At 39.4% G+C, this 24,948-nt stretch overlaps 1 long non-coding RNA gene across 1 annotated transcript in view; it reads left to right on the forward strand.

Annotated features, from left to right (window-relative positions):
• LOC130541106 (uncharacterized) overlaps positions 1–24,948 on the forward strand; it is a 97,867-nt gene continuing 72,919 nt past the window's right edge. The window contains exon 1 of the long non-coding RNA XR_008955139.2: positions 1–1,159. This is a non-coding gene — a long non-coding RNA (uncharacterized LOC130541106). The remainder of the gene's footprint in view (positions 1,160–24,948) is intronic.

Below are 24,948 nucleotides of genomic sequence, written 5' to 3' on the forward strand. Positions count from 1 at the left end.
CAATTATCACACTGCCTCTCTAGCAATGATAATTCAGCAGCCGGTGCCAGGGAGAGACAATCTCCTGATGATCCACAGCTGTTAACATTAAAGTGTTAATTGAATGCAGATGCCAGGGAAGGCAGCCTCCTGGGCATGTACCGTAAGAGACAAGTTGGCGGAGTATGACCTTTTGGGGACACTCCATCGGAAAAAAGGGAAGGAAGGCTCAGACGCGGCTGTATACAACTTCTTAAACTCACTGTGTGCTCAATTCCCAGAAGTAAGGAGGGCACTGCGCATGCGGGAAGCCCACCCTAAGGGAGGAATTATGGGAAAGAGGCAAGCCTGTAAAGCCCGAGGATCAAGGTTAAACGCTCTCTTTTTGACCTTCAGGCACCCTCTTGGGTCTTTTACAAGTGAACTTTCTTTCCTGTTTTAAAGCCTTTTAAATAAACTTCCACTCCTGTGCTGAAACTTGCCTTAGTCTTTTTTTCTGCTTTATGCCCCTCAGTCGAATTCTTTCATCTGAGGAGGCAAGAATTGAAGTTGCTGCAGACGCCTGTGGATTCACCACAAGTACATTGGAGTAACCACTGGGAACAACAGGTTGCCTTAGAAGCTTTGCAGGTTGTTTTGTTTTTTTGTTTGTTTGTTTTTTTGAGACGGGGTCTCACTTTGTCGCCCAGGTTTGTTGCCCAGGCTGGAGTGCAGTGGCGCAATCTCGGCTCTCCGCAACCTCTGCCTCCCGGGCTCAAGTGATCCTCCCACCTCGGCTTCCCGAGTACCTGGGACTACAGGCATGCACCACCACACCCGGCTAATTTTAATTTTAATTTTGTATTTTTAGTAGAGTTGGGGTTTCACCATGTTCCCAGCTGGTCTTGAACTCTTGAGGTGAAGCAATCCGCCCACCTCAGCCTCCCAAAGTGCTGAGATTACAGACGTGAGCCATCGCGCCTAGCCTTGCAAGTTGTTTTTTGTTGAACAGAAGAAGCTATTCAAAAATGTCCAGGACTCTGTTATTTATTCAGCAAGCTTACAAAGCCATCTTTGATTGACTGATTCTTTGACAATGACTATCTGGATGACACAGGAAGGATGCAATTCTGGCCTTGGAGAGAAAACTTGCAAGGAAAGGAACATGTTTGAATTTCAGATGTGTTCCTCAATGAATCACGTAAGTTTGCCGTTTATATTCATTAAAGAATACGTTTTAAATGAGGATAAAATTACAACTTTCATACAATATAAAATAAATGTGTCGGATTCAACTCAGGAATTAATAAGGTGATAAATAGATGTTGCAAGGAGTTCAAAAGAGAACCACACATTTATGGTTAAATAAGGAATGTGAAATGAATTTACAAACAAATGCAAAACTGGCAAAACTGGTCAATATCCACACAAACCCAATTTGCATTTTCATGGACAGAGATTATTTGCATTCCAATCAATTTTCTCCAAGGTAACTTCTGTGTCTAAAGAGTTGTGAAATAGCCCAATCAGAGGCAAACAAAGGCACAGATAACCCAGACGGATGAGCTAGACAAAGCATTTCACCTTTTTTCTCTACGTATTCTTTCTTTACCAGGGTGATTTTGGTGCATCTGACACCTTTTCAATGATTAATAAATCAAGATCCAGAAATTAGTGAATAAAATTAAGTATTGGGGGCTGTAGGGGGAAAACATTTCTCTCTACTCTGCATATCTTTTAGCTGGGGCAGACCGCCGCAACAAAAGACTGATTAACGAGGGAAAAAAGGACGTTTCATAACGTGTATCTTCTGTATACCTGGGAGTAACTTAGAGAAATGAACAAATCTCAAAGACATGGCTTTGAATTCAGGCTTAAATCCTATCTTCCACTGAAACAAAGACAGAAGGGTGAGGGGAAGGCCAGTTATGGTGAGACGCCCAGGAAAACACAGTAAGCAAAGGTCAAGTTTGTTATGCAGATCTAAGTTGGTGCCTTCTCCACTGAGTCTCTAATGATTTAGTCATCCTTCTCATCCTGGTACAGAGAGGAAGACACTTACAAATGGAGATTTCCTTTACAGATATACATTTTTCTTACAAAAGGGTAACTTTTACTCTGTTTTCAGAGCTTCTCCTGTGTCTGCAATTTCTCAAAATAGCTCAAAATAATCCTTATGCCAAACAGGCATATTTTCATCTCCTACAGGTCAAAGATATTCACATTCAAGAGTTTGGGAATGAAATTCATTTTGGATAATAATATAAAAATCAAGGTTTCTTTTGAGGGCATGGCGTTAACTAATTACAATTTGACACAAAAATGGAACTGTCATTCTATTTTCTGTACATGGTCCATGAAATACAACATGAGAATTTGGAATGATTTGGGTCAGTTATCCAACTACCAGCAATCTCCTTGTAACTCACAGATCCCCCTCTATAATAATCACAATGATAATAACAGCAATAATAATAAAAACTGTGACACCTGAGTCTTATTGATCCCTTAACAGGTGCCAGACGCCGTGCTAGGTGTTTTAGCTATAATTTCTTAAATTTAATTTCCATAATAGCATATACAGTGGATGTAATTATGCTAATTTGTGAAATAGCAGTTCATGCCTTCCTTCCTCTCAGCCCCTCTTTTCAATAAAGTAAAAAAAATTTAAGCAAACAAGTTTCATTGGATGATTTCGATTATAGTATTTCAAAAGCGTGGTTCAGGGAACTAAACAGCCATACTTCTTTGGCTATGGTTTCCTCAACAACTTGGCTTCTTTCCCCTCAGTTTGAAAAGTTATATATAACTTTATGTAATCACTGATGTTTAATTTCTGTGAAATGCTTTAAAAAGCTCACAAGATATAAAACTCTCATTTATTCCCCTTTTTATAAGTGGGAAGACTTGAAGAGGACTTGAGTCCTTTGCTTTTACAGAGTTAGGGTCTAGAGCTGTTGACTTCTAGCCATTCAGAGAGAAAACATCTGAAAGAGTTATGCAGTGAAATCACAAAGCAAACATTGTTTGGGGAACTAAGATAGTATCTAGACTACACACACTGAAAAGCTAATTTATGTCCACACTTATTTTCTTCTTTGCACTCCTCTCTCTCCTTTCTTCTTCGTCTCTGTTCTCTTTATCCACTTCATATGCTGCAAGAGACATTTAGTACCTGACTACACAAAAAGAAATGTGCTGAGTTTGACTTTCTTTTTTGCATACACTAGGGAACTAATTTTAGCGTATGTTGCATTCTTTTATAAATGACTTTTTTTTGGCTGTCTTATAGTTAGAGTTCTAAACTCTCGCTATCGTGCTGTGCATTTTTATTTCCCTGCTTTGCACTGTGGCAAAAAGAAAGCAAAAAGCCATCACTACACTAGGGGCACCCTCTAAATAAAGACGGCTTTCCCCAGGTCTGACTGTGACTTTCCCCCACCCCACTAATGGAAAGGGTTAGAAAAAGGAAGTAGCATGAGTCACTGCTATTGCCACACCCTCAGGAAAACCCCTGCTCCATCTTCCTCTTGTGCTACGATGACTCTTTCTAGCCAAGGTCCTGGGTCACAGGAACAAAGTTTTCAAAACATACTCATGAGTTTCTGGAGGAATGCAGTGTCGAACTGATTGACAACAACAAGAATCAAAACAAGGTTAGATACCAAAAAATAAAAATAAAAAATTATTTGACTGAAAAATAGAAGAATGGGTCTGATCCAAACATTCATTTATGAGCTGGTTGTTTGAAAGTGAAAACGTAGTTTCCATTTTTTACATATACATCCTCGATGATTGTTAGGACTGCTAGACTATCCACTCAAGGCTATCCTACACCCAAATGGCTGAGGTGCGTGTAATGTTTCTGTGGGGAAGGTTCAGTTGGCTTTCCTGTTTGGTTACCAGGGACATATTTTCCCATCCTTCACCACGGTTCTAACAGCTGGTGGGGTGATGTTCCTTTAGCCATTTGGCTGGGCAATGAGAATAGGACTTCTGGAGACAAAAATACTTGCCACAGAGATAAATCTGGGAAGGAAGAGGGGAAAACCCTGATTTCTGTTGTGGAGGAGAGAAGGTGATTTTGATATGGACAGAAGACAGGGAAATATTGGGTAGAAGAGGGTGGTTCCCCGGCAAAGTCCCAACCCTCAAGCCTTGAGACCCGTGGCCGTAAGTGGGAACAGGCATTATGTGCCCCAAAAGTTGGCTTTTGGCTCGCCATGCCCCTCCATCCTGTACCCATATAAACCCTGAACCCCAGGCTCCAGAAGCAGATGAGCAGATGAGGAGACAAGCAGACAAACAGCGCAGCAGAGAAAGAGAGAAGAGAAGGAACATCTGAACGCTGAGAGGAGCTCAGCTGGGGGTGGTTGGAGGGGAGTTTGACTGCTGGATGGCCAAACTCCAGGGGAAGATCATCTTCCCACTCCATCCTCCTCCCAGCTCCCCATCCATCCTGCTGAGAGCCACCTCCATCACTCAGTAAAACCCCACATTCATCCTTCAAGCCCATGGGTCACCTGATTCTTCTGGGATGCTGAGCAAGAGCTGGGGATACAGAAAGCTGCCATACTGGTCCTCTGCCCTTGCAAAAAGGGGCCGCAGGCACCCACCCCTAGATACGGGGCTGGAGCCCAAAGCACTTGCCCCGGCTCCTACACCTGTCAGTCTGTGTGTTTCCCCTCCCATCAGGGGTTTGAGCAATGGTGACAACTGAAGAGCAGTGCTGTCGACTGAACAGGTGAGCCATACCTCTGTTGCATGTCCTGCGAGAGGGATCAGGAAACTTTCCCGTTTCAATCTGGGGCAACTGCCTGGGTCATTTCTATCACTAGCGATGGGAAAATAGAGGAGAGGCAGGAGAAAATGTGGGGCAGTGGGAAGTGATGGTCTTGGTGAGGAACAGAATGAAAAGTCATACCTTCTAGGAGAGTGAGGACTGGTTTGCTGTCCTCACTTGTAGGTGTCAAGTGGTGTCGCATTGTAATTTTTATTTGTATTTCCCTAATGACAAGCACGTTTTTATGTACTCATTGGCCATTTGGACATATTTGAAGACATGTCTATCAAATTGTTTATTTCTTAATTGGGTTGTCTTTTCATTGTTAATCTCTAGGAGTTCTTCATATATTCTGCATTGTATATTCAGTCTTTTATTATATATATTATTTGCACATATATTTTTCCAATTCTGTGCGTTGTCTTTTTGTTTTATTGATTGTGTCCTTAGAAACGGGGTTTTTGATTTCTATGAAATCCAATTTATCTGCTTTTTCTTTTGTTGCTTGTACATTTGGTGTTATATCTGTGTATTAGTCCCTTTTCAGACCACTGATAAAGACATACCCATGACCAGGCATGGTAGCTTGCACCTGTAATCCCAGCACTTTGGGAGGCCAAGGTGGGTGAATCACTTGAGGTCAGGAGTTCAAGACCAGCCTGGCCTACATGGTGAAACCCCATCTCTACTAAAAATACACACAAACACACAAAATTAGCTGGGCATTGTGGCACATGCCTGTAATCCCAGTTACTTGGGAGGCTGAGGCAGGAGAATAGCTTGAACCCAGGAAGTGGAGGTTGTAGTAAGCTGAGATTGCAGCACTGCATTCCAGCCTGGGCAACAGAGCTAGACTCCATCTCAAAAAAAAAAAAAAAAAAAAAAAAAAAAGACATACCCGAGATTGGGTAATTTACAAAAGAAAGAGGTTTATTGGACTCGAAAGTTCTATGTGGCTAGGATGGCCTTACAATCATGGCAGAAGGTGAAAGTCACATCTCACATGGTGGCAGACAAGAGAAGAGTGAGAGCCAAGCAAAAGGGGTTTCCCCTTATAGAACCATCAGCTCTCATGAGACTTATTCACTACCATGAGAACAGTATGGGGGAAGCTCCCCCCATGATTCAAGTGTCTCCCACTGGGTCCCTCCCACAACACAACAGAATTATGGGAGCTACAATTCAAGATGAGATTTGGCTGGGGACACAGCCAAACAGTATCAGTCTGTAAACCAAAAATAAAATTCTAAGCCTTTCAACCATCTGAATGAACCACTCCTCTTGGCCAAGGGCATTCCAAAGTTAACCTGAAAAACTAGTTCAGGCCATGATGGGAAGGGAGGGTCAGAAGTGCCTCATTATATATCCTCTTCCCTTTTGGAATTCAGGAAAAGCCTTCCAGCACTAACATCAACACAGACCTTAAGTCTTACAAGAAACATTTACCATCTATTCTCTCTGAAGCCTCCTACCTGGAGGTTTCATCTGCATGATAAAACTTTGGTCTCCACCACCACGTATCTTAACCTAGACATTCCATTCTATTAATTTCAGGTCTTTAGATAATAACTTAACTCTTTCAACCAATTGCCAATCAGAAAATCTTTAAAATCTACCTATGAGCTGGAAGCCCAACTTCAAGTTGTCCTGCCTTTCTAGATCGAAACAATGTACATCTTACATGTATTGATTGATGTATTATGTCTCCCTAAAATAGATAAAAGCAAGCTATACTCGACCACCTTGAGCACATGCCATCATGACCTCCTGAGGCTGTGTCACGGGTGCATCCTTAACCTTGGCAAAATAAACTTTCTAAATTGATTGAGACCTGTCTCAGGTACCTTTGGATTCACAAATCTAAGAAACCATTGCCTAACCCAATGTCATGAAGATTTACTCTTATGCTTTCTTCTAAGACTTTTTTTTTTTTTTGAGACAGAGTCTCACTCTGTCACCCAGGCTGGAGTGCAGTGGCACCATGTCGGCTCACTGCAACTTTCATCTCCTGGGTTCAAGCAATTCTCCTGCCTCAGCCTCCTGAGTAGCTGGGATTACAGGCACCCACCACCATGCCTGGCTAGTTTTTATATTTTTAATAGAGATGGGGTTTCACCATGTTGGCCAGGCTGGTCTCAAACTCCTGACCTCAGGTGATCCACCCACCTTGGCTTCCCAAAGTGCTGGGATTATAGGCATGAGCCACCATGCCCGGCCTCTTCTAAGACTTTTATAGTTTTACCTCTTATATTTAGGTCTATGGTTGACTTTTATAGTTTTACCCCTTATGTTTAGGTCTATGAATTTTTGTATATGGTGTGAAGTAGGGCTTCAAATTTATTCATTTGCATATGGATATTTAGTTGTCCCAGCACCATTTGTTGAAAATACTACTGTTTCTTCATTAAATTTTCTTGACATCTTTGCTGAAAAATCATTTGACCTATAAATGTAAGAGTTTATTTCTGAATCCAATTCTATTCTGTTGATCTATATGTCTATGCTTATGCCAGTACTACATTGTCTTTGTCACTGCAGTTTTGTAATAAGTTTTGAAACTGATAAGCCTAAGTCCTACAATTCCAGGTTGTTTTGGTTATTGTGGTTCCTTTGAGTTCTTATACAAATTTTAGGATTGGCTTGTCAATTTCTGAAAAAACATAGCTGAGATTTTGAGAAGGATTGAGTTGAATATGTGGATTAATTTGTGAAATATTGCCACCTTAACAGAAGTAAGTCTTCTGATCCATGAACATGAGGTATCTTCCCATTTATTTAGATCTTCTTTAACTTCTTTCAATGATCTTTTACAGATTTTCAGTGTACAAGTCTTTTACTTAAAAAAAATTATTCCTGAGGTTTTCTTTTATACTTTTGCAAACAAAATTGTTTTTTATTGTATTTCTTATTGTTTATTGCTATTTTATAGAAATAAAATTCATTTCCGTATATTGATCTTCTATTCTGCAACCTTATTATGCTGGTTTGTTAGATTCTTATAGTTTTTTGGTAGATTTTCCTTAGGATTTTATATATACAAGATTACATCATCTGCAGATAGAAACAATTTTACTTCTTCCTTTGTAATCTGTGAAGTCTGCGTTCTTTTTTATGTGCAGCCACTGAAGTCTCTGCCTAGTCTGATTAGCAGTCAGCTAATTATTAGACAGAGATTTTCTTAAATGCTTTGAACCACTAAGTTTCCCAGTCTTTGCTGATGGAATATATGTGTGCTTACCTTTTATTTCTTTCTTTCTGCCTAGCTGCTCTGGCTAGAACCTTCAATACAATGTTGACTAGAAGTGGTGAGAGTAGACATCCTTATCTTGTTCCTGAACTTTCTTTCACCATTAAGCATGATGTTAGCTAGAGGTTTTTCATAGATGGCCTTTATTGGGTTGAGAAACTTCTCTTCTATGCTTAGTTTGCTGTGGGGGTGGGGGTGGATTTCATCAATTGCTTTAAGAAAATGTATTGAGATGATTATGTGGGTTTATCTTTAATTCTACTAATATGCTATATTACATTGATAGATTTCTTATGTTGAGCCAACCTTGCATTCCTGGGATAATCTCACTTAGTCATGGTGTATAATCCATTTTATATGTTGTTCAATATGGCCTGCTACACTTTTGTTGAGGATTTTTGCATCTATATTCGTAAGAGATATTAGTCTGTGTTTTTTTCTCTTTTGATATCTATATCTGATTATGGTATTATGGTGATATGGCCTCCATAGAATTAGCTGGGAAATGTTCCTTTCTCTTCCACCTTTTCAGAAAAGTTTGTGAGTGATCTTCATTCTTTCTAAATTATTCAGTGGAATTCATTATTGAAATCACTTGAGCCTGGACTTTTTGTGAGAAGCTTTTGGATTACTAATTCAATCTCTTTACTTATTATAGGTCTATTTGAATATTCAGTTTCTTCTTGAGTCAGTTTTGGTAGTTTGTATCTTTCTAGGAATTTGGCTACCTCATCTAGGTTATTTAATTTGTTAGCACACAATTGTTTGTAGTATTTTCTTATAATCCTTTTATTTCTTTAAACAACTTAATGATGTTCTTTATCGTTTCTGATTTTAGTGATTGGAGTGATGTGTATTTCTTATATGGCATGTCTGCTACTGATGAATTATTTTAGTTTTAGTTTATCTGGGAATATCTTACTTTCTCCTTCATTTTTGAAAGACACTTTTGCTTAATATAGAATTCTTGATTGACAATCTTTTTCTTTCAGCACTTTGAATATATTAACTCCCATTTCCTTCTGATCTCAATGGTTTCTGATGAAAAGCCAACAGTTAATCCTACTAAGAATCCTTTGTATGTGGTAAGCCATTTCTCTCTTGCTGCTTTCAAGATTCTTGCTTTGTCTTTGTCTTTTTACAGTCAGATTACAATGTAACTCACTGTGGATCTCTTTGAGTTTATTCTACTTGAATTTATTTAGATTTTTGACTGTGTAATATGTTTGACCAAATTTGGAAAATTTTTGGCCATTATTTTTTCAAATGATATTTCTGTCTTTTTATCTATCTTTTCTTCTCTTGGACTGCCATATGTTGGTATGCTTGATAGTGTCCCACAGGTTTCTGAAGCTTGTTATTATTTTTTTTAATCTTTTTTCTTTCTGGTCCTGGATAATCACAATTGGCCTATCTTCAAGTTCACTGATTGTTTCTTCTATGAGTTCAAATTTGTTGTTAATCCCATCTAGTGATTTTAATTTCAGTTATACTTTTCAACTTCAGAATTTCTATTCTCTTAAAACAATAATTTACATCTTTTAATAGATATTTTTGTTTGATGAGACATTATTCTCACACTTTGTTTTAATTTTTTAGATGTGGTTTCCTTTAGTTCATTAGATGATTAAAGGTCATTGTTTATTGAGTATTCACGGACATATATATGGCAAAAATAGACACCGGGGACTACTAGAAGAGGAGGGGAGGGAGGGGGCAAGGGTGAAAAAAAAAAAAAGCAACTATTGGGTACTATACTCACTACCTGGGTTACAGGATTATTCATACCCCAAACCTCAGTATCACACAGTATACCCATGCAACAAACTTGCACATGTACCCACTGAGTCTAAAAGAAAACATCAAATTATAAAACAAAAAGCAAAATAAAATCTTTGTTTGCTAAATCCAAAGTCTGGACTTTGTCAAGGAGAATTTACTGCTTGTTTTCTTTTGCACAGGACATTCTTTTTTGTGTGTGTATGTGTGTCTCTCTGTTTTTGTTAAAAACTGGACATTTTAAATAATATGTCTATTCGGGAAATTGGATGCTGTCTTCTCCCCAAAGTTTGTTGTTATTGTTGCTATTTTTTCTTACTATTATTAGTTTGTTTATTCGTTTTTTTAGTGACTTTCCTGCACTAATTCTGTAAAGTCTGTATTCTTCTTTTATATGCAGCCATTGAAGTCTCTGCCTGGTTAGATTGGTAGTCAGTTAATGATTAGACAGAGATTTCCTTACATTCCTTGAACCAATAAGTTTCCCAGTTTTGGGTGATGGGATATATGTGTGGGTTGGGGTATATCTTTAATATTCCTACAGGCAGTTTACAACTTTGCCTTAAACTTTCTTCCTGCTTGTATGTAATCTTAAGGTAAGCCAGAGGTGAGGAATTAGGACCTTCTCAGGTCTTTCCTGTGCAGGTACACAGCCCTGCACATGTGAATGACCTTCTGTATTTGCAGGAATATGTGTTTGCTTTCCAAAGTCTCTTATGGACATCTTAATTCCTTGGTTGTTGTGTTTTGGTCGGTTTCCTGTTAGCTCCAACCAGTAACATTGTCTCAGGCAGCTGCAATGTGAAATAATTGCCACCTATTTTTTTTTTTTAAACAAATGTCCTAGGGATAGGGCTGTTGGCACAGAACAAATTCTGGGTTAGGTCAAATACGGAAAAGCCCTGAGAACGGATATTTTCAGTGAACTGCCACACAGGTCAAGTCTTAAAAATTATGAGATTTGGGGGAAGTTTTATATCCATATCCATTTGACCCTCTCCAGTGGCTGCCAGGCTGCTGGTTTTCATAGCTACCGTAGTTGCGAGGCTGTTGGTTTTCAATGTTACCATGGCATTGGGGTGGGGGAGTGGGATTAGGTCAAGTTAAAATGCCACAAAATAGCTCACTGGTCTTACCAAGATTCAGCCATTTTTTCCTGACTAAACAGTCGTTGACATTTTGCAATCTTTTAGTTAATTTCCAGAGTTCTGAAAAAGTTAATTTTGACAATTTTTGCCACTGATCTCATTGCTTTTATGGATGAGCAGATTTTTGATGGTCTTTATTCTACCATTCAAGAAGTACTATCTTTTTTAGCATGTTAAAAGGTAAGTTTTTTAAAAAAACATGAACCATGACACAAAAATTATAAAAATAGTAAATGAACACACGCCAAAGACTTTATTTAACTCTTTATTTATTGTGGAGCATATTAAGATACTATACATTCAAAAGAGAATTAAATACACATACACACAGAGGGAATTGAGAATGCTGAAATCATTTTACAGGCATATTGGGTTAATACCTACAGCCCAATAATCAATTGTATTTCACAGGGCCCAATTCACTTTCATTTCTTCAGGCAAGCATCATTTGTGTTATTAGTTTTTGACAATATTGAGAGTAGTGAAGCAGCTGAAAGGGAGTACAAGGCAAAGATACACTAGAAGGATAGACAGACAGAGTCCTGGTAATCTTTTTTCCCCACAGTAAAGTTTTCATAGTTTTTCCTGATAAGGGAATGGACAAGAGAGTGTAGGGAAAAGCAGTATAACATTTTGAGACCCTGGACATGTGACTAAAACAGTGGAAAAGGACAGAGCAGAGTGCAGGGGTGTTCAAGGTAGCTGTTGCTGGCCTCGCCTTCAGTGATAAATTCTTCTCTATGCCCCGCTTCCTCATCTGTAAGGTAAAGATATGGATCAGCTGATTGCTAAGGCTCATCCCATTCCAGCTGTATTCAAATGTGGCCCCCAGAACTGCAGCATCAGTATCACCTGAGAACTTGTTAGAAATGCAGATCCTTAGGCCCCATCCCAGTTTTACTGAATCGGAAACTCCAGTGTAGATCTCAGCAAGCTCTCTAGGTGATTTTGATGCAGCTGAATTTTGAGAACCATTGTATATCAATTTTCTATGAGATGGAAATTTGATATTGATATGTTATAGTTTGGCTGTGTTCCCATTCAAATCTCACCTTGAATTGTAATAACCCCTGCCGGGTGCCAGGTGGAGATAATTGAATCATAGGGTCAGTTTCCCTCCTACTGTACTTGTGGTAGTGAATAAGTCTCACAAGATCTGATGGTTTTATAAATGGGAGTTCCCCTGCACACAGTGTCTTGCCTGTCGCCGTGTAAGATGTGACTTTGCTCTTCACAGGCCTTCCACCATGATTGTGAGGCCTTCCTAGCCATGTGGAACTGTGAGTCAATTAAGCCTCTTTCCTTTATAAATTACCCAGTGTCATGTACATCTTTATTAGCAGTGTGAGAATAGACTGATACAGATATCAAGGAAACTCCATTAGCTATCATGACAGCATATTTAGAATTTTCTCCTAAACTTTGAAAGCATCAGTTATTTCTGTGTGTAAAAGGAAAAAGTCAGTTTGGTTAAAGCTCTTTTTATTTTTTATATAAAAAAAGGAGTTCGGCTGGGCACGGTGGCTCACGCCTGTAATCCCAGCACTTTGGGAGGCCGAGGTGGGTGGATCACGAGGTCAGGAGATTGAGACCATCCTGGCTAACACGGTGAAACCCCGCCTCTACTAAAAATACAAAAAGTTAGCCGGGCGTGGTGGCGGGTGCCTGTAGTCCCAGCTACTCCGGAGGCTGAGGCAGGAGAATGGTGTGAACCCAGGTGGCGGAGCTTGCAGTGAGCCGAGATCGCACCACTTGCACTCCAGCCTGGGTGAAAGAGTGAGACTCCGTCTCGAAAAAAAAAAAAGAAAAAAAAGAATAAAAAGAGTTCATTTCTTCTTACTCAGAATTCATTTTAGAGAGTAGCTTATCATTGCTCTATGTCCATTTGTTGTAGGCAAAACCTCAATTCACAATTTATTTTAACATAACCAGTCCAAAGAAAGGTCAGAGAGGTATTTTTTTTAGCTTTGAGTTTCATATATTTTATATAGTTAGAAACTTCTCTCCTAGTTATCATAGTGGGGAAGGGTGAGGTCAGACTTCCAAAGTCTTGTGCTGGAAAGTTTTTGGTCTTTCTCTTCACTCACAAAGGCAGTGATTACAGGACACTATGGGCTGTGCTTGGAAAACTTTTGTATAAACCTCAGTCCTTGGGTTGGGCGCTTCTCTGCTTACTTATGATGAGCTATTCTGTTTGTTTGGTACACAGTAGACTGGTCCTGTTTGCCACTATCATTTCCTTACGGTTTACAGCTATGGTGCACCATTTAAAATGATGGTTTTCAATATCCTAATTGTATGATGTGTCCTTTGTACATTCTCAGCATGATGCTCTTTCCAGCGTTTTCTACAGTAGCTGTTCTCTGCTCAACCCCATCTGATCGACTGGTGCAAAGGTGATCATTGTTTCTAAGTGGATGCCCTGGCCAGCTTTGAAAACTCTCTTAGCAATGACTTATATTTAAGCATAGGTCACTGATTACATTGGTGAAAGTAATATCTATGAAGTTAAGAACAATGAGACCTCAGAACTAGTAGTCAAAACCTCACTGTTTACAATGTAGGGAAGTTTCTCCAGCAGGTGTTAATAGGTTTACTACAAAGAAAGCATTGCGTCTGTGGTCAAATCTCTCAAAGACTTCTGATGTACATTCGTATCGAACACTCTGAGAGTCTTATAGTAAAGAAACATCTAACTGTGTGTAACTCACGTTTTCAAACTTATTTGAGCATGAAACATTTTTACCACTGGCATATCTAATCACATCCAGTTTGGGAAAGGATGTGTAGAATATTTGAGATGATCTTTAGAACTTGTTAAAAGGAGAGTTTCTTAAAAATCCAGGAGTGTGGTGCAATGCTGAGTCCTCAGAGCCTCCCTGTGTTTCCATAACAGAGATAAAATAAGACTGGATATTTCACAGAATCCTGTTTTACTCATCTAATGATCGAAAGAGGTAAATTATGAGAGAGACCGTCCTATGCAACAAAGGATCAACATAAATGTGAGTTACTCGTGATTATGGTAACTGAGTTGACTGCAGCTTTGTTACTCAAAATGTGGCCTATGAAAGCAGAGCATTGGAATCACCTGAGTGCCTGCTAGAAATGCAGAGTCTCAGGCCCTAATCCAGATTTATTTCATCTAAGGCTGCATTGTAGCAAAATGTGATTCCTAGGCATGTTAAAGTCTGAAAAGCGTTGATTACAGCCTTTTGTACTCTTCCTCTTCCTGACATGTCTTAGGTTCATTTCTTCTACCTCATTTCGGTGCCTGCCCCATCTGGAATTCTTTGCAATACTTCTCTTCCTGGAAATTCATAATCTTTACCATTCACTTCCATCGAAATTTTGTTCCTCTTTTCCCTCCCTGAATTCTAATATTATATGTGGTTTTTTTTTTAATGCCAATAGTATGCCTAGACCTAGGAAATTTCTCAGAAGACCACAGTAAACTTTACAAAATTTTAAAAATTCCATAAATTGTTCAACACTTGTTTTCATCTGTTTTCTGCTGCTATAACAGAATGGATGATTTATAAAGACAGGTTTATTTAGATCATGGTTCTGGAGGTTAGGAAGTCCAAATGGCACTGGCATCTGGTGAGTGGCATCCCATGGTGAAAGGGTGGAAGGTGGGATTGAGCCCATGAGACAGAGACAGAAATAGGGGCCGAACTTTGGTTTTTATCAGAAGCCCACTCTTGTGATAATTAACCGACTTCCAATGTACTGGCATTAATCCATTCACGAGGGCAGAGCCCTTATATTTTCTTTATAGTGTTAACTTCTTAAATAAAGGTTCCACCTTCCAATACCCTTACAATGGCAGTTAAATGTCAACATGAGTTTTTGTGGGGACATTCAAAACATAGCAACTGTCAATTAGTTTTCCAAAGTCAGTCTCTCTAGGTCTTTCTTTAGTTATAGGAAGGGACAAGGTACGGGGCTGGGTGTGTTAACAATCCCTTTCCATTTAATAAAGGTTGCTAAGAGTTAAACATCTAAGTTCTGCCTATGCAAAAAATAACATTCATTATCATAATAGTTTAATTTCGGATGAGATTGGGCACATGCAGAGTGGTATGGCTGTAGACACACAATAGTTTCAGAAGTCAGACTGTCAGAACCATATAGTGAGAGCCACCATAAGCACCAAAAAGCCCATGTATAGATTTCTCTAGCAAAGATGCTTCCTTAACGGCGCTACTGCTCCAGGATGGGGTTGAGGTATTGCTGGGGATTGGTAGCCACATTGCTTGTAAAGAGACTGTACTTGCTCCTTCCAGTCTCCCTATGATAAAGTTTTAAGAATATCATAATGAGAATTTTTAGGCTACATATAGATTTTTCCACTGTAGGCAGATGAAATCACATATTCTGGTTAGACATTAGATAAAGCTTCTGAGATTTGGACATGCTTTCATTAGACAAATGAATGTAATTTTTGATGATCTAATACTCTGCATGTTTCCGGAGGAAGCAGTTAAAGACAAATTTAAATTCTGACAAAGATTTATTCAGCTTGTTCTTTGGTGGGGAAAGGGAGCTGAATAGTAAAATGTCAACGATTCAAAACTCCTAATTTTCCTTGTTCCAAGTAAATAATGAGTTTCTAGATAACAGAATTTAAAAAAAGTTCCCGTAAGTTTTCCCTTCTTCAGTACTCTCACAAATATCCATGCATGCCAGTAAATAATGTAATCTTAATACATTAAAAGATGAATCATGTAAAAGGGAAGTGAAAATGACAAATATGGGAAAAAATGTGACACAAAGAAGTGCATTATGTGTTTATTCGAGAAACCATGAAAAGTTCTGTGAAAAAGCTAAGTGCATGAGATCACTACTCAACATCTTAAATCCCTCAGTGCTGAATTTTCATGGTTTGCAAGCAATCTGAAGGGCATTCAGGCTTCTAGGAAGAAGTTTCGCAACTTTGAATTTTTGCCTGTCTCTTGGCCTTAATACAGCAATTTAAAATAAAGTATCAAGGGAACTCAGCCTGCCTCTAAATTGAGGGATAATATTCTGCCTTTACAAGCCTGTGACATCACGTATCTTCTTACTTTACAAAAGCTCAAATTCCTTGAGCATTAAGATATTAAGAACCTAGTCATGCACAGAAAACACCAGTTTTTTTAATTTTCCAAAGCGATTGGCTCTGAAACTCTGGAACAGTGTTGTCCAAAACAACTTTCTGTAATAGGCCAGGTGTGGTGGCTCATGCTTGTAATCCCAGCACTTTGGGAGGCCAGGTGGGTAGATCACCTGAGGTCAGGAGTTCAAGACTAGCCTGGCCAACATGGGAAACCCCATCTCTACTAAAAATACAAAAATTAGCTGGGGTTGGTGGTGCATCCCTGTAGTTCTAACTATTCGGGAGGCTGAAACAGGGGAATCAGTTGAACTTGGGAGGTAGAGATTGCAGTGAGCCGAGATTATGAAACTGCACTCCAGCCTGGGCAACAGAGTGAGACCCTGTCTCTAAAAAAAAAAAAAAAAACTTTCTGTAATGATAAACATTTTCTGTGTATATGCTGTCCAATGTGGTGGCCACTACTAAATGAATACTTAATTTTTTAAAACTTTAATTAATTAAAATTTAAGTTTAAATAGCTACATGTGGCCAGTGGCTACAGGGTTGGATAATGCAACCCTAGGAATATTTTCTTTATGGTGTTAACATATAATTTAAAGCATTATTTTTATGTCTTAATACTATTTTCTGGTTTATGTATATAGAAAAAAACCTTTAATACCTTACATGAGAACAAATTTTTAGTGCCATTCCTTAGAGATTATTTTCTTGGAAATAATGACATAAGTGGTCCATCAGATGATGTTATATGAGTCATAGAAATGCTTGATATAAAGTCCAAAATATCCTCACACATGTGGTCTGTGAGGCAGGCTTGTATATAGAAAAAAGGTGGAGGAAATTATGAACACAGGGAAGGAGGTAAAATCATTGCTGGTGCCATATGTCTGGATCTTCTGTTTTCTTCTATTGTGATTTATGTTCTTTTTAAATGACTTTACTGAGCCCTTTGATTTATTTTGTGATAAAGATTAAATATTTTGTCCTTTTCTGATGTTTAAAATCTGAGATTAGTCTAAATAAGGTGACTCATTTTTTTTGAGGCACACACTGCCCACCTGTCATCATACCACTGGCAGAGCCTTTAGATAATGAACTAGTACATGTGATAGCCTCCAAAATGCTCCCTTTGAGCTCTTTCTTTATTTTTAAATGTCTTGCTAATGGAGTTTCTTAAAACTGTTTTTTTCTTGGAGTATTTCCTTCAGGGTTGGTTTATATACCACACAGGAAACCAGTTTCATTACTTGATAATTGTGCTTTGGTTGTAGAACCAATTTTTTGAATGGGCTGGACATAGGAGGCCAAGTAGAAGTCAGCCTTGTTCTTTCAAACCCCCTCTCAGATTTCTCTTTCCTGTCTATGGATAAATTTGTCTTAAAGATCCCATTTTCAGGTATTAAAAAGTCCAGCCCATGGGAAAACAATATTCACATGTAAAATAATGAAGTTGGATCTTTACCTAACATCATATATAAAAATTAACTCAAGGTATATCAAAGATCCATTTGTAAAACCTAAAATTATATAAATCTTAGAAAAAACACAGGGCAAAAGCTTCACAACATTGGATTTGAAAACAATCTTTTGGTGGCCATTATACCAAAGGCAAAGGCCATAAAAGAAGAAATAAACAAATTGGGCTTCATGAAAAATTTTAAAATTGGACATCAAAGAAAATATCAGCTGTCTAAAAAGACAACCCACAGAATGGGAGAAAACATTTGCAACTCACAGAAGGGGTTGATTAGTATCCAGAATATATAGAGAACTCCTAAAACTGAACAACAACAAATAACCTGATTCAAATGGGCAAAGAACTTGAATAGGCATTTCTTCAAAGAAGGTGTATAAATGATCAATAAGCATGTGAAAAGATGTTCAACATTACCAGTCACTGGAGAGATACAAATCAAAACTAAAAGGAGATCCCACTTGACACTCATTGGGATGGCTACTATTTAAAACAACACAGAAATCACAAGTGTTGGTGAGGATGTAGAGAAATTGGAACGCTTGTACACTATTGGTAGGAATGCAAAATGGTACACTGTTGTGGAAAATGGTATGGTGGATCCTCAAAAAATTAAAAAATAGAATTACCATATGATCCAGTAATTATGCTTCTGAGTATATACCCAAAGAATTGAAAATGGTACACCCATGATTATAGCAGCATTATATTCACAATAGCTAGTATGTAGAAGCAACACAATTATCTATTGATTGATGGCTAGACAGGCAAAATGTGGTAAATACATACAAGGAATATTACTCAGCCTTAAAAAGGAAAGAAATTCTGAAATATGCTACAACATGGATGAACTTGAGGATATTACGTTAAATGAAATAAACCAGTCATAAAAAGACAAATATTGTTTGATTCTACTTATATGAGGCACTTAGGGTAGGCAAATTGATAGAGACAGTAGAATGGTGTTTCCCAAGGGCAAGGGGGAGAGGAAAGTGGAGAGTTAGTGGTTTATGTGTACAGAATTTTAGTTTTACTGAAGAGTTACGGAGATCGATGGTGATAATGGTTGTATAGCATTATAAATGTATTTAATACCGCTGAACATATACTTAAAAATGACTAAGACAGTAAATTTTAGTTATATGTATTTTAACACAATTTAAAAAATTGGAAACAAAAAGTCCAACCTAGGGTAACATCAAACTTTCAATCACTTGTCCAATTTAAACCTTCTCCCATCCCCCACAGCTCAGGTGCCTGGGTCCTGGAAGCCTACAGTGGGGAAGGGGTGTTGCGGTCAGCTTCTCTGGTCCTCCTGACCACCTTTTCTCTCATCCACGGTTCCTCACGCCTCTAGGGTAGAATGCAGGAGAGTGGGAAGACTAGAGGCATAGCACAGTCTTAGTTGGCTGGCACTGTTACAACTGGCTGTTTCCAGCCCTCTGGGAGGCAGATGCCCAAATGCACCCTCCACACTTTCTCTCATGAGGTAGTTTCTGAAAATGCCCAAAGGGTCCTCTCACTACCTTGTTCTCTGGCTTTGAGTATGAAAGACTTGGTTGTGAAGTAAGCCATGTGATCAGATGACTGCTTATGAGCCTTGCTTAGCAGCCTCATCTGATCGGATCCCATAGCCTCTCCTTTAGGGGTTGCTTTGCCCTGCCAGGCAGATGCCTTCTATATGGCCCTTTCAAGTCTTCCCAAGATGGTTACCTTCCATAGTCTCCATTTAACCCATAGAGCACTCAGCACCTGGCCTCAGACAGGGTATGAAGGTGTAGGCTGCTTCTCTTCACTTTGCTTAGAAGGGAGCTCTAGCTGGCCTCTCATTAGACTTTGTCAGATGAGAATCAGGCACCTGTCCTGTGTCCCTGTAAGTCCAGGAAACTCTAGTTCCTCTCAGGGCCCGTGCTGTTGCTGGGGCCCAGAACCTGCCCCAATTTAGCTGGCTCCAGCTGGCTAGGGGTGGGGGACGATGGGAAGGGTGTGGTAGTAGTAAGCTGTCTTACTCCCTTCCTGCCAGACACCCCAGTCTCTATAAGCAGTTATTCTGAAGACTCTCATTTGGCATGCGCTATGGACTGAACGTGTGTCCTCCGCCCCGCCTAAATTCATATGCTGAAACTGTAATCCCTAAGATGATGGTATGAGGAGGTGGAGACTTCAGGAGGTAATTAGGTGGAGCCCGTATGATGGGACTGGTGCCCTTTTAAGAGACATGAGAGCGCTTGCTTCCTCTCTCTCCACCATGTGAGGACATAACCAAGAACTGATTCGGCCTGCACCTGGGTCTTCACTTCCAGCCTCCAAAACTGTGAGAAATAAATTTCTGTTGCCTAAGCCACTCAGCCTATGACATTTTTGTTATGGCAGTCTGAACTAACTAAGGCAATATGAGAATGGGAGAGAAGCGCTCCAGCTACTCTCCCAGGGGGAGGTGGGACAAACATACAAAGAAATCACTATTAATCTTTGTACTCCTCCTGAATGGAAACTGAAGGAAGGTGACGTAGATGAGGTTCAAGTCACCTCCTAGCAAATCATGCATAGATATTCTAACACTCTCTTTAGGTTTTGAAACTGGTGCACCATGATAATTCCACTGAACTAATTAATTGTCTCTGGTTGGAGAAATCTCAAAATTGTGAGGTACATGATTTAGAAAGAACAAGGAATATAAATACATTTAAAATATTTTTCCTAACCCTCCATACTAAGATGCAAAAAATACCAATATTCATCTTCTCTGAAGCATGAATCACCTCAGAATAGCCCACGATGTACACTAATATGTGGAAGTACCTTCATGGGATTTAAATATATTTACCTTTCAATTATAGAATTAAGATGATTTTGGAAAATGGATAAAGAGACATTGAAATGTGGAAAAGTTGAACTCTTACGCACTCATGCAAAAGAGTTGATTTCCTCTTTTTGGCAATATCCCGCCTGCTTTGCCCCTGCAACCCTCTGCATTCCTTGCTGCTGCCACACATGGAGGCATAGATACATGCTCTCTCTCACACACACACACACACACACACACACACAAACACATAGACATGCGCACAGACACATACAGACACACACACAGACACACACACACACAGACACATACAGACACACAGACACATAGACATATATACACAGACACATACACAGACACACATACAGACACAAACAGACACACATACAGACACAGACACACACACAGACACACACACAGACACAAATACAGACAATACAAACACACATACAGACATATATACAGACACACACACAGACACACACACAAACACAAGTACAGACACTGCAGACACACAGACACACATGCAGACACAGACACACACACAGACACAAATACAGACACTACAAACAGACATATATACAGACACATACACAGACACACATAGACACACACACAGACACACAGACACAAGTACAGACACTGCAGACACAGACACACACGCAGACACATACAGACACAGACACATACAGACACACACACATATACACAGGCACACACAGACACACACACACAGACAGACACAGACAGACACACACAGACAGACACACACAGACACATATGGAGACACACATACAGACACGCACACACAGACACACACACAGACATATACACAGACACACATACAGACACACAGACATATACACAGACACACATACAGACACACAGACATATACACAGACACACACAGGCACACACACATGCACACGGACATACAGACACACACAGACACATCAGGCACACACGTAGACACACACAGATACACACATAGACACATACAGACACACACAGACACACATAGACACACACACAGGCACACACACAGACACTTAGACACACCTGTGTATGGGAAAACAAGCCCTTAGTCTTTCCGCTTCCTATTTGTCCCCTGACCCTTCTTCTATACCGTATACTCCATTTCAACCTTCCAATGCCATTTACCATGTTCTGGATCTCCCATGCCTTGTAAATCCTGACAACATTTGTGTGTCTTTTGTCCTAGACCTTTGGGCTTCACTTTCCACTCACTGCCAAGAAAAAGTAATTCCCGATAGTGTTCTTGTTGGGGGTAAAAAGACATTCTTATGTGGTATCTCTCAGGCACCAAATGTACACCTTCTTTGCTCTCTTCAGTTCACACCACATAGACAAGCCTATAAAGAATTCCTTCTAGGAGGTTATTTGACATCTATTGAATTGGTTTTGGGGGCTCAGCCAAAAATAAGATAACAGAAAAATTTTATTTCATACCCTATTATATAGTAAATATTGTCCAGATTTAATAAACGATGTTTCTATTCTTTGCAAGTAGAATTATTTATCAGTAAATCCTAAGTGGCTTTTTAAAAATGACTAGAGTTTCCTGGAGACTAAAGCTTTCACACAAGTTTAATTTTAAAGCTTTTCATTATTTTCTTTGTCTTCATTAGTCTTTAAGCAGCAAGTTCTCATTACAAACTAAACCATGCAAAGCGTGTAATATTCAAGACACTCCTCCCACTCCCTTGCAGCCGGAGGCATCCATGAACTTAGTAAAGATTGTTTCAGCAGAAATGCAAAAAGAGTCCATTTTTGGCCTTTGGCTGCAAAAAAGTCCCTTGAATCCTCCCAATTTTTGTTCAGCACTTTCATTGGTTAATTCCTACTCATTAAAAAAAATTACTTGAGGTAAGACTGCTATACAAAAAGCCATACATAGTTAATGTGTACAACTTAATGAGTTTGGAGATTAGTATATACCCATGAAACCATCACCACAATCTATGGTACAAACCTATTTGTCATCTCCGAAAGTTTCCATCTACCCTCTTCATTTATTATTCTTATATTTTTGGTGATAAGAATCCTTAACATGAAAAATACTCTTAGTAGGTTTGTAAGTATACAATACAATATTGTTAGGTTATGCAACATAAAAAATACTACTCATTTTTTATCACTTGGCTCTGGTCTCGTCTCTCCATAATGCCTTTGCCAGTTTCTACTAAGTTCTCCTATTTTGACTTGATAGTATTAATGCATACCCTTATCTCAGTACTTCATATGCACCTTGAAATTATCCGTGTTACCTCTTTCTCAGTCCTTACAATGTTCTCGGAAGGAACCATGTCTTACTCTTCTTTGTTACCCCTCTTCCAAAGTGCCTATCACATAGTAGGTGCTCAATAAATGTTTATTGAATAGAGAGAAATAGGTAAGATTAGGATCCATTTCTGATCACATTTTACAGGCAAGAAAACTAATGCTTTCCAGGAATGGGCAAACTATTTCAGTAAAGGGCCAGAGAGTAAATATGTTATGCTTTGTTGGCCATCTGGACTCTTTCACAACTACTTAACTCTGCTGTTGTAGCAGGACAGCAGCCACAGACAATCTGTAAATGACTGGGTGCGGCTGTGTTCCAATGAAACTTTATTTACAAAACAGATGGCACACAGATTTGCTTCTAGGGCTCTAGTTTGCAGCTTCTTCTGTACTAAACTAAGAGTGGTTTACTGACTTAGTTTCACATCTAGAGTATATTTGTGTATGGCAAAACTCAAAGTCTTTTTACATAGTTGAATGATTGTATATTGTGGTGGAATAGTAATCTTCTCAATAGTTTGCTAGTGGTCTAAAGATCTGATGTTCAATCAAAGATGTGTAATTTACTACTAAGAGGAAGCAAGTTAAGCCTCACTAATTCTAATGTACTTGTGAGTGGAAAGATACAATGAATATCATGTTAAGAAAATAGTACACGTTTAAGAACAATCTGTTCCCCTATGGTCTCCTAGGTCATCAAGAGAATGGACTCTTTAATGGACAAGAATTATGTGCACAGTAATATGGTAATATTGGCTCTGCCTGTCAAAGGAAGCGTTCATTATTCACGGGTGTATATTTATCAGCATCTTCCTGAGTTGATGCCTGTTTCCCAACCATTTCTTGGCATTAAAGACTTCCTCTGGTAGGTCTATCTCCTCACAGGGCTCCATGTGGTCCGGGCTGGATCTTTGTGTATATGGCTTTTCCCACCAGGATGTGGGGGTGTTAGAGGATAGATTCCAAGATCTCCAAGGTCCCAAGCAGTCCTCAAATTTATTAGCTATTATCTCTTTTCAAATGCATCTTTTCCATGCAAGCCCCTTTTGGCTTGAAACATTATCTAAGTTTAAATTAGCTGTTTCTTCTCTGACCTCAAGTTGCTGCAACGCATATGGCAGGATTATCTTGGCTATTAATCTGATCTCTGTGTAATTCCCTCTCCTTCTGTTTCTTACCTTCAGTGAACCCAGGGGCACCCGTAAACTCTAATCACACATTGATCTAAGCATTTCAGATGCTTGCTTGTAAAGACTACCTGAACCTGGGGCTGAGACTGTGAGGAGAAGATGGAAGAGGGGTGATTGGGATATGAGAGAAAAGTGTGGAGGCAACAGATTTTTCGGAGTGAAGCCAGGAAGTGGAAGGAGGACCAGGAAGTAGAAGGAGGACCGGGAAATGGAAGGAGTGCCAGGAAGTGGAAGGAGTCAATGCCACACTGTGCTTGAAACCAACTTGCCCTCAGTGACTCAGTGCCCGTGGACAACACACCATCTAAAAGTGTTGGGTCCTTATTTGTCCCCTGAACAGAAGGTAGGCTTCTTGGTTGCCTTGTCAGGGCAGAAAGCGTGGAAGAAAAACATGGTGTCCTGGCCTACATGCAACTGATCGGAACAGCTGGGAATTTCCCTGTGAGATGGAACAACTCTGGACCTACCACTGCTGTTACCCGCACCGCTTCGCCTCTAATGGTTGTTATTTCTCATGGGTTAGTCTTGTTTTTAGTTACTATTTTATGAAGAAATTCCTTCCTCTCAAGGTAGATAGAATAAGATCAACCTCACGGAGTTATTGTGGGGATAAAATAAGAGGACGTGTGGGCCGGGTGCAGTGGGCTCACGTCTGTAATCCCTGTACTTTGGGAGGCTGAGGGGGGTGGAGCACTTGACGTCAGGAATTCGAGACCAGTCTGGCCAACATGGTGAAACCTCGTCTCTACTAAAAATACAAAAATTAGCTGGGCATGGTGGTGCACACCAGTAATCCCAGCTGTTCGGGAGGCTAAGGCAGGAGAATTTCTTGAACCTAGGAGGCAGAGGCTGCAGTGAGCCAAGATTGAGCCTCTGCACTCCAGCCTGGGTGACAGAGTAAGACTCTGTCTCCAAAAAAAAAAAAAAAAAAAGCAACTATGGAATGCCTCTGAAATTATTATGATATTCCAAAATAAAGAATTGTTATATGTTAAGAGCTCCCTGAGGATCAAGTTTTGGACTCCTCTCATCTCACGTAATGACTCATATGACAGCATATCATCAGGATATGGTTTATGAGATTTTCCTGGAATTACATCATATTGATGACACATTTATGCGTCTTTGCGATTACAAAATTCCTCCTATATTGAATGT

This window comes from Pan paniscus, chromosome 22, assembly GCF_029289425.2.
Source record: "Pan paniscus chromosome 22, NHGRI_mPanPan1-v2.0_pri, whole genome shotgun sequence".
In the NCBI taxonomy this organism is placed as follows: domain Eukaryota; kingdom Metazoa; phylum Chordata; class Mammalia; order Primates; family Hominidae; genus Pan; species Pan paniscus.